The following is an 18,863-nucleotide window of genomic DNA, read 5'->3' on the forward strand; positions in this document are numbered from 1 at the left end:
AACATGCTACAGCAATAAGAAGCCCGAGCACCGCAACGAAGAGTAGCCCCCACTCTCTGCAACTACAGAAAACCCGCACGCAGCAACAAAGACACAAGGCAGCCAATAAATGTTTTAATTAATTAATTAAAAATTTAAAGACAGATGATGACAATTAAGAAGGATTAAGATGATCCAACAATGAACATTGTGGTACATGTATCTTTTTGAATTATGGTTTTCTCCGGTATATGCCCAGGAGTGGGATTGTTGGATCACATGGTAGCTCTATTTTTAGTTTTTCAAGGAACCCCCATACTGTTCTCCACAGTGGCTGCACCAATTTACATTCCCACCAACAGCGCAGGAGGGTTCCCTTTTCTCCACACCCTCTCCAGCGTTTATTATTTCTAGGTTTTTTTGATGATGGCCATTCAGCTCGTTGCTTTGTGAAGACCTACAGGGATAGGGAGGGTAGGAGGGAGGCTGAAGAGGGAGGGGATATGGGGGTATATGTATACATATAGCTGATGCACTTTGTTGTACAGCAGAAACTAACACAATACTGTAAAGCTATTATACTCCAATAAAGATGAAAAAAAAAAAAGATGATCCAACAAAAAGATTAAGCCTTGCCCCCAAATAAAGTAGGATTTTGAAACACATGAATTTATGGGTACATGCATATTCTAGTAAAAATATTTTAAAACCTTTACAAGAAGAATAAATGTCACTTTTGCAAACGGATTTCTTTGAGGAGGGAGGGGAAGAATGGGAGAATGTCAATGTATCCTTTTTTTCATAGCACATCAGCACATTGCAGTATAACATCAGGTTTCAGTGTTAAGTCCCTTTGCTGTTCATCACGTCTATCTTTAACACCTGAAGCAAATATGGTGAAAAATGATAAAATTATGTGAAATGAAGCCATTTGTATTGTTTAATACATTAAAATATTAAATGGATGATTATCAGAACATAATTTTCTCCTGAAATAATACGAAAGGAAGCACGTGAATCAAAAGAACACAAGTCTGGGGAGAGATTAGGTAAGACTTACTGCACTGGGATAATGTCCAAAGCTTTTGCCTTAAAGATAAAAAGCCATTCAGGTGTTTAGACAGAAAAGTGATATGCCTTCACTGGAGCAGGAAAATGTCAGGTTAGCCTCAGACTTCAAAGTCAGAAGGCAGTGGTGACGTATCTATAGTCTTCCAGGGGAAAAGGTATTCTCCAATAATGGTATAATCCAAGGGGATTCAAAGAAGCGTACGAGTAACAGACAAGCTGAGATGCTAGAGGTGCCATCCTCCCTGTCTGCACCCTCCACATCCACCAAAACCCGTGCCTGGAGAGGGCAGGATGCGCGCCTTCTCTGGAACACCACACCCTTGACGAGCAAGCCCAGGACAGCCTCGGGATACAGCCTCTCCGTTAGTTCTTGGGGCCACACTCGGAAAGAAATGCCTGTGTTCCCCGTGTGTTACCCCAGCACGGGCATTTGACAACTCCAGCCGCAGCGGCAGCGACACAAACCAGAGAAAGACAGCCGTGAGCTACACCACACGAATGACACCGCCCCGCTACCCAGGCTGAGCGCCTTCCACGCCCTGCCCCGCTCCATCCTCGGACTCCTCGGAGGGAAGCACTGCTGCACACACCGGGGAGCTAACAGGTGAGGGCAGCGTCCTCTGTTGCTCAAGATCACATGGGAGATGAGTGGCAAACTTTGAATCTAGGTCTCAGTCCAAACCCATAACCACTACTGTACCGAACATGAAACACCACATAATGCTCTCAGCATCGCTGAATTCCAGACTTCGGGAAATAAGGAGAGAAAGATTTTTCAACAGAGTTATGTTCCACACCTTACCGTCACATACCATATACGCAGGCATGGATGACCACACAGAGGACAGTGCAAGGTGTTGGTAAAATGCCACCGCTGAGCTGAGTCTCTCAAAGTTGACACTTTCTTATGTAATAGTCCACATGTTCTCATTCGTAGCATGTCTCCCTGTAGGTGAGGGACATCATCTTCAGTGCACATTCAATTTACCAGAAATATATTTGAAAACAAGGTCATCTCATTTTACACATGACTTACGAATGTCTCAAAATGCACATCAGAAAGTCTCCTCCCTTGCAACTAATGCCAAGATTTCAGGAGAGACGTGGGGAAATGGAAACTAAAGGGAAGAGAGATTTTTCATGTTGTGTTAGAATAAACTGCACAGAAATTATAATCTCAGAATTCATATTCACTCCCATCTCCTAGTATTTCCCAGGGGCCTATTATGCAATCACAAGGACGCATGTGCATGTACACACACACACACACACACACACACACACACACACAAGGTACCTTCCAACCCTTCCTCCAGATGAAGGCAGGAAATCTGGTTCTCTGGTAAAACAAGATTAAGCTATTGTGGACTACAGAAAAAATATTAAAGTTTCGCCAGTTTAGAAATTCTTAGAGATGGTAATGTACTAACATGAATTTTGAACCTTCAAGGATAAATTACAGTACTTCCCGTAAGTATATGACCTCCTTTCCAAAAGAACATTACTTTGTACTGTATTTTCCTTCATACTGAGCAGCTGCTATGTTGTGATATCGAATCAACTTTGTTTCCATTGACTAAATAACTTCATACGTGTGAAAATAGGCACCGTTTCAAGGGTTATCAGAGTTAGCAAATAAAAATACAAGATATCACATTAAATTTACGATTCAGATACACAGCAGTCAGTTGTTTAGAATATGTATGGCTCATGCCCAAATAAAAATCTGTTTATCTGAAATTCAGATTTAACCGGGCGCCCCGTGTTTCATCTGGCAGTCCTAAACACTACAGCAGAGAAGGATGACAGAGCCTGGCATTCAGTGGCCATAATGGAAACTTAAAATACTTCGAGTTGGTGTTTGTAGACTCCCATATATAGCAAGATTCCGAAAACTGAAACGACCTGTTCGTAGCCCGGCACTCTCATCCCACTGTGTCCCTCAGGTCTATGTTACTTTAAAACATCATCTTGCCAAGTTTTCTTCTTTTTATTTACTCCCTCACTGAATTGTATCCTCACAGGATACGGAGGCAACCATAAAGGGAACTTACTGGCTAATGGTAAACTCTGTAGGTAAAAAGTCCTTTTTCACTGTAAAATCGTACCACAGAGGGACAAGAAATAGCTGTAACGGCCAAAGAAATGAGTCACGGGCTATTCTCAGATGTACAGGATGGCGTTCCCCTTCAGTCACGATCAACATTTTCTCAGAGTTTTCTTTCATCACAGTGACTAACACATCATTATTTCTCTTAAGTAACGAAAAGCTGGGAACGTTGCCAAAAGTTATCTTAACAGATGCTATTTTATCATTTCAGTGAATTCCATCATTTTTCACATCTTGGTAATCATATTTCAGAGGTAGAATTCATGCTGAGTACGGTGGGCTGCTGCTACAAAACTAGACCCCAGAAATAAATTAACCAGATAACGGCAGCGCGCGTGGGGCTGCAGGCGGCCCTGGCCCTCCTCACCTGCAGCTTGGTTTTCAGGAATCCACTGTTTCCTATTTAGTGCTTCATTTCAACTCACCTTTTCACTCTTGCTCCACACTGAATTACCTGTGGGGAACCCTTAAACTCTTGGTCTCCTTTTGAGAAGATGAACTCATTGCAAACATTCTGGAGTGTGGAGGAAAAAAAGAACTACAGGTTCTATCGCATTAGTTACTCATTCTTGGATTAAACCATGATAACATTCCCAAAGAACCCCAAGAGCACAAAAGGGCAGACTTATTTTTAAATGTTTGCTGAGAATGATAATAGCTAATATGTGTCTAATCTGCCTGCAAATACCTTGAGACCTGAATCCAACTGGCCTGAATATATAATGATGTCTTTCGTTATATTCATTTGTTTCTTTGACATACCAGCAAATTCACGAAAGGAAAATCTCGCCTTTCCAGAGTTCAGTGCTAATTAGGCCAAATGGATGATTTGTCCTGGTCCCAAATCAGCCTAGACCCCAAGAATAATGCTATTTATACCAGCAGGGAACGGGGGGGCAGCAGTGAATTGCACACACGTTCAGGGCTGCTCACCACTGCACTCAGGACTAGACAGAAAGGAACATCCGTTCTCACACAAATCTCCCACACTTGTGAGAACCGCGGGTGACAACCATTTTTCATCCTGAGTTTCACGAATAACCAAGGGCGGTCATTCCTGTTCTACGGAATCAGGAGGTCATCTAGGTGAAGTCACCCCGGTAGAAATTTGTTTTTCCAGTGCTTTCAACATCAAAGAGCAATACCTTGGGGACACACCCACTGGCAGACAGCAAAGGATCCTTGTGTGTGGAGGGAACTGAAGCTCTTTAAGGATAAAAAGAAAAAAAGAAAGAAAGAAACAAACCTCCAACTGAAAGGTTGTATGGCCTAGAGGAACAGGAACAGTTGGAACCATTCAATTAGAAAGCTGGCTGGGTGTTCAGTTGCTTTCTTTATTTGTTCTGGAAATTAGTAGGATGCTTTCATTAGCTGTCCGTTCATTTTGCCTCAAGAGCCAATTTAAGAGAATCTTCATCTGAGAAGACACTCCTAAGGGTAGCATATAAGAGAGACACATGACCTGATAAACCAAGACTCCTTCCTTTCTCTGCAATTACGATAAAAGTGAGGTGTAGAGGTATGTTGATTTGCTGCTGAAAGCAAAGAGAAGAATTTCTTCTAGAACAGGCAGTTAAAGAGAAAAATTGAGCATCATCTTCAAGTTAGAAAATGTCAAATGTGAGAATGGGGCGGGGGTCGTGAGAGCTGCTATGAACAAACGCTTTATAAGACCAGAGCGGGAGGCAGGGCCATTTCTCTGCCCGGCCCACAAGACTGAGAAGCTGTTATCTCTGCACAGTGGAGGGTTTTGATCCTTGAGAAGCAGAAAGAAGTTATTCATGCTAATAAATGGGCAATCTCTGAAGTGTTTTTCATGATACCTTCCTGTACATCGAGAGGTTAAACGGTTTTCTCTCCTCTCCCCCCTTTCCCTTTCATTTTTCCTAAGTCTGAACTCCAAAAGTTTAGCGCCTATTCTAAAAGACAGATGGTTATTTTGCATTAGTATTAATTTGGCTGCATTAAATAAATATTCAGCTGCAAATTCGATGCTTTACATGGTTTGAAATAAAATCCATAGAAGTTATGGAAATGGTGGAAACTAAAATAAGCAAGGCTGTTTTGGCCTGACATATTGTTTCCAAATTAGATTTTATGTGTAAAAATGAAAAATTTAGTATCTATAAAAACTGTATAAAAATACACTTCTATAAGTTATAGCTATATATATATTATATATATAATGGTTCTATCTATGTATCTAACTATTGTGACAGCTATAAATATAAAAAGACTATATAATCAATAATAAATTATGTGGCACTCATCCTTTCCAGAAATAAATATTTTATTTAAAAAACTATTTTAATGGGCCAATATTTGACTTATCTTTATTTTATTTCATGCATTTAGTTCTTTCCAGATTCATAAATTTGGATCATAAAAACATGTATAGCTCTGGCAAACAATTTTATGGAGTTTACATATATAAATACTAGGGGCTTCCCTCGTGGCACAATGGTTAAGAATCCGCCTGCTAATGCAGGGGACACGCGTTCGAGCACTGGTCTGCGAAGATCGCACATGCCAAGGAGCAACTAAACCCATGTGCTACAACTACTGAGTCTGTGTGCTGCAACTACTGAAGCCCGTGTGCCTAGAGCCCGAGCTCCACAAGGAGAGAAGCCGCCTCAATGAGAAGCCCAAGCAGCGCAACAAAGAGTAGCCCCCACTCACCACAACTAGAGAAAGCCCGTGCACAGCAACGAAGACCCAACACAGCCAAAAAAATTTAAAATTAAAAAAAAAATTTTTTAATTAAATAAATAAAATTTAAAAAAAAACATGGATACTATTTTAAAATTCATAATCCCCGATTCTAGGATAAAAGTATGCCAGTAGTTTCAACCCATTGGTTTATTGTGACAAAAAGTACTAAAGGAAATCAGCAAGCAAGGCTGATGGGGAAATAATTGCAGCACAAGGAACAGCCTTTATTTCATAACCTGCAGAGCAGTGTGTATCCCATAACTTATGTTGGAGAACTTATACAATTGCTCATTCTTGAGATCATCAGGAAATCTAGAAACAGATCACAGCTCAGCAATCTTTTAAAATAATAATTTGGGGTAGGTAACACCAATCGCTCCCTTTGACTCTAAAACGAAAGTGTTAATTGTAGATAAGCTACAATTGACATGACACATGTAAGTGCAATATTTGCCTTTTCCCCACGACCCCCAAGTCTCCTAACCCAGGAGGACATATTTTGGGCATCCCCCTGCAGTTTGAGGTCTTCCTGGTCCTGAAGGGCCTGTGCCAGGTGCAGAAGGCTGCTCTGTGTGTCAATTATCAAGAAGCAGTTCTCTGCTTCCCATCACCCTTCTCTGCCCTGCCTGGTGAAGCCTGGAGCCGGGCCCTTTAAACATTCCTCCAGAGGCACCTGCACAATGTCAAGCTTGTCAGTAGAGAGTGCAGGAGGGACCCTGCAGGGGGCAGGGGCGTCCCCTCCAGGTTCTGAAGATTCCTCTCCCTTTTTGCTCCTATGACGAGGTTCCCAGGGGGCCTGCATGGGCCACCCAGCTGTGCTTACCCTCCAGCAATTTCTGTTCCTCACTGGCTTCAACCTGCCAACTTCAACCAGCTCTCTTCTGGGACAAACCAAAAACTTATCCACCGTGGTCTGCAACCACACCCTCTCCAATGACTCTGAATCCCATCCACGGGGAGAAATTCCTTCCCAGATTTACTCCCTCCCGCCTTCAACACTCCTCCTCAGCCCTATTGTATTCTTTAGAGAGAATTCTCTTCTCTTCATCATTGATCTCCATTAGTTGTCAAAATAATTGTTTACTTTTCCCTCTTCCAGTTACTGATGTGGTATTTGTCTCCTGTCTGGAGTTTGACGGTAACATTCCTCAAATCCCTTTCACTGTGTCAGGCAAAGGTCCACCCTACAATAAGTATAGTTTTAAAAATCTTTTCCCAGGGACTTCCTAGGTGGCACAGTGGTCAAGAATCTGCCTGCCAATGCAGGGGACATGGGTTTTATCCCTGCTCCAGGAAGCTCCCACATGCTGCAGAGCAACTAAGTCTGTGAGCCACAACCACTGACCCTGTGCTCTAGAGCCCATAAGCCACAACTATTGAGCCTGTGTGCCACAACTGCTGAAGCTCACGCACCTAGAGCCCATGCTCTGCAACAAGAGAAGCCACCACAATGAGAAGCCCATGCACCGCAACAAAGAATAGCCCCTGCCCTCCACAACTAGAGAAAGCCAGCGTGTAGCAATGAAGACCCAATGCAGCCAATAAATAAATAAATAAATAAATAAATAAATAAATTTATCCAAAAAAAAAATCTTTTCCCAAATGGAAAAGTATTTTCCTAAATGCTAAAAGTATTAGCACCCCCACAAGGAGTTTCCATAAAATAAACTAGTCTGCTCACTAATTCTCCCAAACAAACCCAACGGCATGGAGGCTTCTGGATGAAGAGGCTTACACCACACAGAAACTTCTTCTTTGACCTCTCGACACTGGTATCTCCATGCGGACCACTCTACTGACCTCGACGCCTGGAGTTACCCAGGTCAAGATTGCCTCCCCTTTAAACACAGCTTCTCAAAAGTCCTTACCATTTATCTGCATTTCGGTTCTCACATTCAGCTTGTGTATCTTACCTCAGCAAAACCAAAGTTAGGTTTGGAAATGACCCCTGGGCAGTTCCCACAGGAACCTCAGTTTTTGCCGCCACGAAGCCTTCTTTCCGTTTATTTGGTTAAGTATCTTTGTTTTCAGTTACTGTGGTACCCTTTTTCAACGATGATATCCCTTATTTAAATCCTTGTGCATTCAAAAGACAGGTAATCTGCATCCTTACATCTCTAATGTATTCCCATAACATAGTTACAGAAAATTTATTCCTCGGAGTTTCATATTCTGCTATTTCTTTCCCTGCGGAAAGGGTCTTGTCTTTGAAAAATGGCACTTTCCCCCCCAAATCATAAACTACAAGCAAGCATGACAGTCCCCAGAGATAAATTAGGTCTCACCACGGGGCCAGCCCCCCTCCCTCTTTTCCACCAAACAAGCTTTTGTTGAATGATGACTACTTCCCAGGGGCTGTGAGAGGCACAGCATTAGAACAGAAAGGTCTCCGTGCTGAGAGCCTAACCTACCTCCTCAATAAACAAGTCCACAAACTAATCAACCACCTGAAGGAAGCACGTCAAGATGGGTCCGAATGTCTCAGCGGGGCTGGAATATGCAGAGTCTTGCAGAAGCGCCAAAGGAGGTCATCAAAGGCTTTACAGAACATACGGTTCTGCATGTGTTTATATATAATTTATTAAGAAATCACTGGACTCCGGATATATTGCTCAAAGTCTCACTAATAAAAATAAAAGATGCAACATTAAAAAAAAAAAGCCTTCATACAGAGAGAGCCTTCTGTCCAATTGTTTTTAAGGATTGTTTTGGCTGCTCATGGAATATGAAATGTAGGGAAGCAGGAGAGAATCACGGGGCCATCTAGCAAGTTATCACTACGTCCAGGGAAGAGACGATGGACATTTGAACTAGATGCAGCAGAGGTGACAAAAATGGATCTGCTGGGATACACTCGAGACCCAGAATGGGAATGTGGGGTTGAAGGAAAGGAATTCAAGGATGACTCGGAGATGTTTGGCTTAACAAACTGGGTGGATCGTGGTATCATTTATTAAGATCTGGAAAACCGAGTAGATGTTTTTATGCAAAATTAAATGATCATTTTGGGATACATTCAAGCATCAATGTCAAAACAAAAAATCGAAACAAAACAAGCAAAAAACCTCCAACCAGTTGGATAGGAGATCTATTCTAGCAGGAGACGCTTAGGTGCTGTGAACCTGCAACCGGCATTTGAGGTGAGGAGAATGGATGAGACCACTTACAATCAGAGATCAGAAACAAAGAGAAGCCCCTGGGAAGCAGAGAGCCCATGCGTAAAGCTGGAGGGGAGGCGGTGTGGCTGTAGAATCATTCACTTTTACATTTTGAATGTCCTGCGCAGCTCAGTGGGGACTGCCCTCATCCTGCACCACTTACTGGGCGTTTCTCTGCTGCAGCGGCTGCATTTCAGGTTTGCCCAGGCACTTTGAAAACACGCTGATGCCCGGGTCCCATACCCAGCTCGTTCTGGTCATGGGTCCCCCCAGCTGGTTCCAAGGTTCAACTGTGGTTGAGAACCATTGCTGGCAGCTGTGGACGTAGGCGATCCTTGTTAGTTAAATAAATATAATTTCCATCTGGCTGAACGTATGTAAATAGCTTTGCTGTTTTTCCAATATATATATGTCATTAAAGTGCCCCCTCATCGCGCCATCAAAAAATGTCAAAAAGTTTTATTAGCGGGTGAATTTCACGTAAGCATTCCATGTTCTGATCTACAAAGGCAATATGTTTTTCCCTCAGATTTAAAAATAGTGCTAATTTGAAATGGTGAGTGTGATGCTATATAGGTAGCTGGAGGAAGCTACCAGAATCCAAGTGATGCACACTAGTCCCAACTGGAGGCCTTAAGAAAGATTTCCTGAAGATAATGATGCCTGAGCTACCATAATGGTGCCTGAGCCTGAAGGATAGTGGCGATTGTGCAGATGAAGAAGGATGAGGGAATCCCAGACAGAGGGGAAACGCAGGGAGACTTCAAACAGCACACAGCCTAAGTGAACTGTAAATGAGTTTTAGCTGGAACATGATGGACACGGAGAACGGCAGGATGGGGAATGGGCACCACGTCTGCACGGCAGCCAGCCTGCACTTTATTCTTCAGGTGATGGAACCAATACAAGGGCTTTCGAAGGGCAATGCTAAGACCTATTTCTGTTTGGGACAGACTACTAACCCCGAGTGGGACATGGGTTTAAGGAGGCCAAAAGTACATTCGGTGACACCAGTTAATATAATTGCCTCTTGCAGATGAGAAATGACAAGGGCTTGAACTAAAGCAGTGCCAGAAGGAACAGGAGGCAAATGCACATCTGGAATAAACGACTGGATACGGAGGACAGCGAGAGAACGGATAACTGTGCTTCCTAATGAGGCACAGAGTGCTTTCGAGTCAGGGAACTGGAGAACTCAGTTGGACACATTTACACGTCCAGGTAAATGTGTCCACCAGAAAGCTGACCTCTACACTCGTTTCGTAAGGCTGCTGCAAAAAATTATCACAAATTCAGTGGCTTAACCCAACACAAGTTTATTATCTCACAGTTCCGAGGATTGAAAGTCCAAAATGGGTTTCACTAGGCCAAAACCAAGATGTCTGCAAGGATGCATTTCCTTCTGGAGGCGCAGGGGAGAATCCACTCCTTTGCCTTTTCCAGCAGCTGGAGGTACCCGCGCTCCTTGGCTCATGAACCTTCCCCTCCATCTTCAAAGCCAGCCAGGGCTGGTCAAGTGCTCCTCAAATTCCATTCCTGTCAGCCTCTTCCACCTTTAAGGATCCCTGGGATTACACTGCAGCCACCTGGATCATCTATTTTGTGTCCGCAGACGGGCAGCCTCAATTCCATCTGCAACTTTAACTCCTCTCTGCCACATGAAGCAACAAGTTCACAGATTCCAGGGATCAGAATGGAGACATCTTTGGGAGGTAGGGTCCTTATTCTGCCTTCTGCCATATTGTGGTCTGACACATAGGGTAGCTGTGAGGGGTTGGGCATCGAACTTGACACTCCACAGCACAGAGCTCAGAGCAAGGAGCTGAGATTTCCCAGCAGGATGAGAATGAGAACTGTCTGGGGATGAATGTTCCGGGTGGAGAAGGAGGAGGTGTCCATGAAGAAACTACGAAAAAGCAGCTGAAGGAGAAAAATGCAACCAGGAGCAAGTAGGAGGAGTAAGATGTGGCGGAGGGGAAAGGTGTGAGTAATGGTTTTGAGCTGGGTGAAAATCTGTGCCTAGAAACTCTTGACATGTTGAAATAGTGTACAAACAGCCCCAGAGGTAATGGATTTAATTCTGAGCCACAGCAAAGACACATAACACATTCCTATTTCTGTTTTATACATACATCATACAAAACATGGCAAACATATGTACATCACTTCACATGCTCCTCATGTCTGAATCCCATCTAAAATCCGGTAGACATAAATGGAATGTCTGACTGAGGAGAGCTATTCCAAGTCAGAGTTTTCCATGCATTTGTTATGGCTGGATGCAGCAAACTTGAAATAAAAAAATCTCCTTTGTGGTTCCATTTACTTGAATGCAATCCATTCCTGTGAAATGTCTGTACTGAATGATGAATGATCAAACCTTCTTTAACAGAAATTTTATCATGTAAGGAACATGTAATTTGAGTTAGCAAGTCTTTGGAGAGTAATTTTTTGTTGTTGTTCTGTAAGTTTGGGATTTTTTTAATAAATTTATTTAATTTATTTATTGGCTGCATTGGGTCTTTGTTGCTGCACACGGGCTTTCTCTAGTTGCTGAGAGTGGGGGCTACTCTTCATTGTGGTGTGTGGGCTCCTCATTGTAGTGGCTTCTTTTGTTGTGAAGCATGGGCTCTAGGTGCATGGGCTTCAATAGTTGCAGCACATGGGCTCAACAGTTGTGGCTCACAGGCTCTAGGGCACAGGCTCAATAGTTGTGGCACATGGGCTTAGTTGCTCCATGGTATGTGGAATCTTCCCAGAGCAGGGCTCGAACTCATGTCCCCTGCATTGGCAGGCAGATTCTTAACCACTGCGCCACCTAGGAAGTCCTGTGTTTGTTTTTATTTCCCTTTCATTAAGTGGTTAAAACATCCAGGTAATGTGATAACACTCTTAAGATACAGTCTACACACACACACACACACACACACACACACACACACACACTCACACACACACAAAGCAGAGTTGACTCAAGGTTCACAGAGTTAAAAGACAAAGATGAGGAAGACTAATGGGATAAATTAGGTATCTAAGATGTGGTCAGGGAAACATTTACTATGTTGAAAAACTCAAGGAAGAGTCAAGGCTTTTGTTAGAATTTTTAAACCATTTTTCAAGATAGGCTCATACAAATATTAGATAAAAATATACACGAATATATGCAAATTAAATACATATACACCTAGAAAGAGGGAGAGAGAGGAAGAGAGAGAGGGAAAGTCTTCTGAAGCATGTGCTTGGGGCAGGCATAATTCCAAGCTGGCCTCCATGGTGCTAAACATCTGTGTTCCCCTCCCCTTCAGCGTGGGCAAGAGCTGTGACTTGCTTCTAACCACAGAATATCAGGGACAAAGGAATCCACTGATGACCCTATATGAGATTCCATCTTAGCAGACTGTCTGCTTAGAGTCCTAAAGAGAACTTCCTCCCAGCCTGGAAGAGACAGACGACCCCACTGTGAGTTGCAAGCGGAGAGAGGCCTGTGCCAGAGAACTGAAAGCAGCCTCCAGCCAAGAGCCAGCAAGAAGTCAGGGCCTTGTTCATTCAGCCCCAAGGAAATGACTTCTGCTGACACCCGGAGTGTTCCTGGAAGGAGACTCTTCCCCATGCGGGCCTCCAGGTGAGAACATAGCCCAGGTGACACCTCAACTGCAGTTCTGTGAGACTCTGAGCAGCACACCCAGCAAAGGTGCCTCTGGGCTGCTGCATCACAGGGATGGTGAGATGATAAATGTGTGTTGTTTTGAAGCAGTACAATTTGGGACAGCTTGCTAGGCAGTACAGAAAACTCGTAAGAGGTAGTTTTAGAATTAAATCCCATTATATTTTTGTTATGAAGAGAAAAATCATGTTTGCTAAAATAGTTATTTAAAATGAACTGTGTTTTCCTCTGATTTGTATGAACAGAAATTTGATAACACATGTTTTTCCAAATTAGAAGTCTAAGTTTGAAGATGGGAAGTTGTGCAGAGTTTAAATGCTTGCCCTCAAGTCCAGCAACAAAGTCTTGATAACATCTGCAGACCTCGAATCTCTGTGTAGCTGACCTACCCATGACCTTGAATTTCAGCAGTTTCACTTCTTAACCGTAGATGGCAATTACTAATTATGTGTTACTGGACTGCTAAATTTTTAATTTTACTGAGTAATGGTTTTCATAAAGATAGATATAATCTAAACCTCATATTCTGTTTCACATATATATTTTTAATATTTATTTATCCACTTCTTTCTTTATTTGTTTGGCTGTACCGGGTCTTAGTTGCAGCATGCGGACTCTTTTAGTTTAGGCATGCATGTGGGATCTAGTTCCCTGACCAGGGATCAAACCCAGGCCCCCTGTATTGGGAGCACGGAGTCTTAGCCACTGGACCACCAGGGAAGTCCCCTGTTTCATATATATTTTATATGATATACATAGGTACAACTATGAGATTATTTTAATCGATCACCTATCTTTTTAAATTTTTATTCAATGATTTATTTACCATCGTATACAAACACACTTACTAGGAAGCCTTGGTAGGCATGAGATAAGAAGAAGGAGGTACTTTATCTCTCAAAGGATCATAATTCACTGTAGATGCTTTTCTCAGGCGGATACTGAATTCATTCTTCATTAACTCTTCTTTTCTCAGATTCTATATAGAACCTATCAAAACTGCACTCTCTCCAACTCGACTACATGTTGGAGAAGAAAAGTCGTTTATCATCTGGGATAGAATTTGAAGGGTAACGTAAGCTGTAATATCACCTATCCCCAAATTGAATGTCTCAAAAGCAATTGCTCATTATTAACAGCTGGTGAATCAACAGCAAAGCTCTGCTGTGCTTTCACAACTGTGCGAGGACCTGTGGGAGACTTAGATGTGCCTCTCCTTGGGTGTACCTGGTTCAGAGAAGTGCCAACATCCTGAGCCATGAACCCACCTCTGGGATGTGGGTTAGGGGTTCCTAAAAGTGCCCCAGACCACACATTTCTCATCACCACCCAATCTCAGTGCCGGCATTTTTACAAGTAACCTACTGAACTTATTTAGTAAGCAGCCAAACTGAAGCAGAAATGACCGTTTTGAGAGAAAATATACGAATTCCTTATCACATGCTGACTTTAAAGTAAATTGATTTTCTAGGGTAGGTGCTCCCCAGTTAAACCAATCACTACTTAAAGCCAGGATCAGACAGGGACTAAGTATTTTACTATGGAGAATACGGTCAGGGAGACATCCTGTGTTTTTCTGGGACAAACCTCAGTTACAAATCTAAAGGAAACAGCACAACTATTTTACTGAGCTGCTATTATGTACAAGGTATTTTCTTAAGTAGTGAGTATGTCAAAATGATGACTAATATATGACACACTCACTTTGTTTTTATTTTTATTTTCGTGAAAGGATAAATTGATTTTCTAGGGTAGGTGTTCCACAATTAAACTGATCACTAGTTAAAGCCATGATAACATCACACAGAAGGTATTTCATTATGGAGATCAGAGAGACATCATGTGTTTTTCTGGGACAAATCGTAGTCATGAATCAAAAGGAAACAGCATAAATAGTGTATTGAGCTGCTATTATGTACAAGGTATTTTTTAAGTAGTGGGTAGGTGACAATGATGACTAATACATGGCACACATTTTCTGTTTTTATTTTTATTTTTTTGCAGGTATCAGTATCTTATTCTTTTTGTTGCTGAGTAGCATTGACTATGGGAATATGCTACAATTTCCTTATTCATTCTCCTGTTGGTAGACAAGTGGGTTGTTTCCAGTTTGGGGCTGTCTTTTAGTGAGCACATGCATTTCTCTTGGAAGTATACCAAGGAGTAGAAATGCTAGGTCATAGGGTAGGTGTGTGTTTATCAGGAACTTTCAAACAGCATCCCAAAGTGGTTGTATAAACTTACACTGCCACCAGCAGTGCATGAGACTTCCAGTTACTCCATATCCTCTCTGACACTTGGTAATGTCAGTCTTTCTAACTTTAATAATTCTGATGGGTGTGTAGTGGTGTCCTGACTCTTAGAGTTTAGCTTGTCCAAGTTGACAGTTAGATAAAGAGAGATGTACTGAACATGATATGTCATTGACACCTTGTTTAAATATCATGTGTAAGGATTTTAACTAGCTCATAACCAAATGTGCTCTTAGATGAAGGTAATGATGCTTCCAAACCACAGGGAAAGAGGGAGGGAGTGTTTACACTTTAATCTGAGGCAGGACATTGGCAAGAGAGCGTAAGCATGTTGTATCCACATAAATAAACCTGCAGTGGACCAGCAAACACAAATATGTCATCCAATGTGACAATAAATGAGGCCGACTTGGTTCAAATGGTAGCTTGGTGAATCTCTGTACTCTTTTTTTATGATGGAGTTCTAAATTATTTTTGTTTGCTTCACCCACACTTAAAACCTCCGCCATGGAATATCATTTGCACTGGTGCAGTAATTTAGCCCTTGTTTACCCAAGATTTTCTCCTTCTTACACAATCAGAAATAAATCTTTCCCCTTAATGTTATGCTGTTGTTTTAAATTTTTCATTTGTAATTTTCATTTATGCTTATTCCTTCAATGCTACATTGTAAAAAATTAATATATTTTGGCCTCTTCAATTTTAACTATAAATTCATTGTTAAGAATTGAAGATGTTTCACCAGTCATGAAAAACAAAAGACAGATTGGCAGTCTGTTCTAGTCTCTATATGTGTATTGGCGTTCTCTTAAATAAATACATTTAAAAAGATAATGCAGGGCTTCCCTGGTGGCTCAGTGGTTAAGAATCCAGGGGACATGGGTTCGATCTGTGGGCCGGGAAGATCCCACATGACACAGAGCAAATAAGCCCATGCGCCACAACTACTGAGCCTGGGCTCTAGAGCCCGTGAGCCACAACTACTGAGCCCTTGTGCCACAATTACTGAAGCTTGTGCACCTAGAGCCCATGCTCCGCAACAAGAGAAGCCACCGCAATGAAAAGCCCGCGCACCTCAGCAAAGAGTAGACCCTACTCTCCGCAACTAGAGAAAGCCCACGTGTAGCAAGAAGACCCAATGCAGCCAATAAATAAATACATAAATTAAACAAAACAAAACAAAATAAACAAAAAATAAAAAACAAAAAGATAGTGCATGTGTCCAGCACTGTGACTGGTCAATGCACAATTGATAAAGAGTTCTACTCTTCCCTCGCCTCCCAGGTCACTTTTGCTTCTAACTCTTGGACGCGATGTTATGTTTCAGATGGTTCAAAGACAGCTCTGGTCCTGGCCAGGCTGCCACGTAGTTGTTGGAGCTTGAAAGGGCATTTACATTCTCTGGTCTCACTGTCTCCATGTGATGGAGATTAAAGTGCAACTCAGCTCCGTGTTCTCTGACTTGTTCAAACTATCGTGCGCTTATTTCATGTTCACCTTGTTTCCTCTCCCTCTCTTTGCTCCTTTTCATGAAACAAAATTGACATTCTCTCCTGAGAGGCTCTATCTTCAAGTCAAGTCTCTGATGACTGTTACAGAAAGGAATAAATCCACTCATTCATTTAGTTTACCATCATTAAATACCTATTAAAAAAGAGGCCCAGTTTCAGAAACTGGGAATACAACAACAAACAAGAGAGAGAAAGCTCCGCTCTCATGGAGCTTCCAGCCTAGCATGGAGAGAGAGAAAACAATCACGCCATTACTATACAAAGATCTATTATAAAATATATAACAGGGCAGGTGACAATGAAAGCTGGCAAGAGAAATATGCCAGGTTATGGGGATAAAGAGTGAGAGGCTGGGTGGAATTTCAAATACGGTGGCCAGAGAAAGAAGTCTCTGATAGTGGTGGTAAAGAGGAAGCATTATATATACAAAAACAGATTCTTAAAAAAAAAAAAAAGAGGAAGCACTGCAAGTACCTGGGGCTGGGGAATGTTCTAGGTAGAGGAAACGGTAAGCAGAAATGCCCGCCGGTGGACAGCAGTGTGGTTGGCTCCACATCTTCACAACAGGTAAAGGGGATGAAATAAGCTGAGAGAGAGCTGGGCATAACACCATGTAGCTGATGCAGGTGTAGACTGTGGATTTCATTCCAATCGAGAAGGAAAACAGCATAGGGCTTTGTTATGACTTATACTGAAATATGGGAGTATAATAACATGTACTTTTAATACAATGTTTTGTGCACTAACAGAATGACTCTGGGCTCTGTAGGTAGACAAGGGTAGAAATGGGTAGACCAGTTAGATGGCCGTCACAGCCCTCACGGTGAGTTACGATGCCTGTTTGGTAACTTGGTTCAAGGTGGTAGGGGTAGAAGTGGTGGGAAATGGTTGTGTGCCGCATACAGGGTACAAGAGCAACAGGGAGCTCAGAAACAACCCAGCCATTACAGAGGAACAGCTGGAGAGAAGGCTGCCATTTGCTACAATGAGGAAGACGGGGGGGGGGTAGTGGGTCAAGATTCTTTTGCGGGTTCAGGGTGGGGTGGGGTGGGGGTGATGGAAGTCAAACGTTCTCACAGATGCACAGTTTCTCTATGCAAAGAAGCAAAAACGTAACGACAAATCCAAATCTCTCTTCTATACAAGCATCGGGGTTACGGGTTTTCAGACTTCCGGGGCCGTCTGACTTAGTTTATACCCAACGTGCCTGGGAGACGAGGCCGTTTCTAAACTCCCCTCACTCTGGGTGGAGGAAGACTAGACACAGAAAAGAAACACTTGTTGTGATTCATTCAACAAATGTGGATGGGACACCTACCACGTGCCCCACACGATCCCATAACCTTGGGTTAGAGGGGAACAACCTACCCCTGCGTTCAGTGCTGACCTCGCGACCACCGCACAGAATCTGCCCTGTGCTTGGCGGCCTGACCCTCAAGAGCTGCAGGGAGTAAACCGCCGCTCAGTGCCCCCTTCCTTCACTGTGTCCTAAGGGGCTATCGGAACAAACGCCATCGGCTCCACCAGGGGGCCCCGCCAGCTCGCCCCGCTGACTGCCCCTCATTTTTTTTTTTTTGATGTGGACCATTTTAAAAGTCTTTATTGAACGCGTTACAATACCGCTTCTGTTTCATGTCTTGGTTTTTTGGCCGTGAGGCATGTGGGATCTCGTTCCCAGGCCAGGGATCGAAGCTGCACCCCCTGCACTGGAAGGCGAAGTCTTACCGCTGGACCGCCACGGAGGTCCCTGGCCCGCATTCTTATAGCTACTCCCCTACCCTTCCTTGAACCTGCCTTCCTGTCTTTCCCCTCCCCCCTTCTAAAATCCTCCACGGCGCTTTTGCAGCAGGTGTGCATGGTCAGCGAACCCCTCTCCATCCTCAGATCTTCCCCGAACGTTCTCTTCACCTTCTTTCCTTGGCACAAACCTAGTTTTTACAGGATGACATGGCTTCATGTGCAGCCCTCCTTTTTCTCCCAGAGCTTACAGAGACAGGAAGGCTTGGACATGCCCTTTATTTTGCTCTATCTTTCAACCAAGTGATTTCTCCCCTTTTGTGCTCCCTGTCATGGACACACTTCTCTTTACGGAGCCCCAATCCCAACTAGAGTGCTTTCCTGTAGCACAACTGAACACTCTTGTGTGTTTTGACTTGATCTCTCTCTTTGCCTCCCTTGCTTCCAACCCCTCTGTACATCTGACTTTTGATTTGTTTACCAGCTGGAGGAAACTGCTTTCATAAGGCTCCTGTGACTAGGTGAATCCTGTCCTGAGAATCCCAAATCTTAAGGTCAAGTGATTAGGAACCTGGATTCCATCTGCAAAGTTCCTTTTGTCATGTACATAATGTGACATAACTATGAAAATGACACCCAGGGCAGAAGTCACAGAAGATATCTAGAAGT

General features: G+C 42.9%; 1 non-coding gene across 1 annotated transcript; it reads right to left on the bottom strand.

Moving 5' to 3' along the window:
• Nucleotides 1-783: 783 nt before the first annotated feature.
• Nucleotides 784-853, bottom strand: LOC130842760 (small nucleolar RNA SNORD82). The gene has a single exon (XR_009050553.1). It is a non-coding gene; the product is annotated as a small nucleolar RNA SNORD82 (small nucleolar RNA).
• Between the last annotated feature and the right edge of the window lie 18,010 nt (nucleotides 854-18,863).

This window comes from Hippopotamus amphibius, chromosome X, assembly GCF_030028045.1.
Source record: "Hippopotamus amphibius kiboko isolate mHipAmp2 chromosome X, mHipAmp2.hap2, whole genome shotgun sequence".
NCBI lineage: Eukaryota > Metazoa > Chordata > Mammalia > Artiodactyla > Hippopotamidae > Hippopotamus > Hippopotamus amphibius.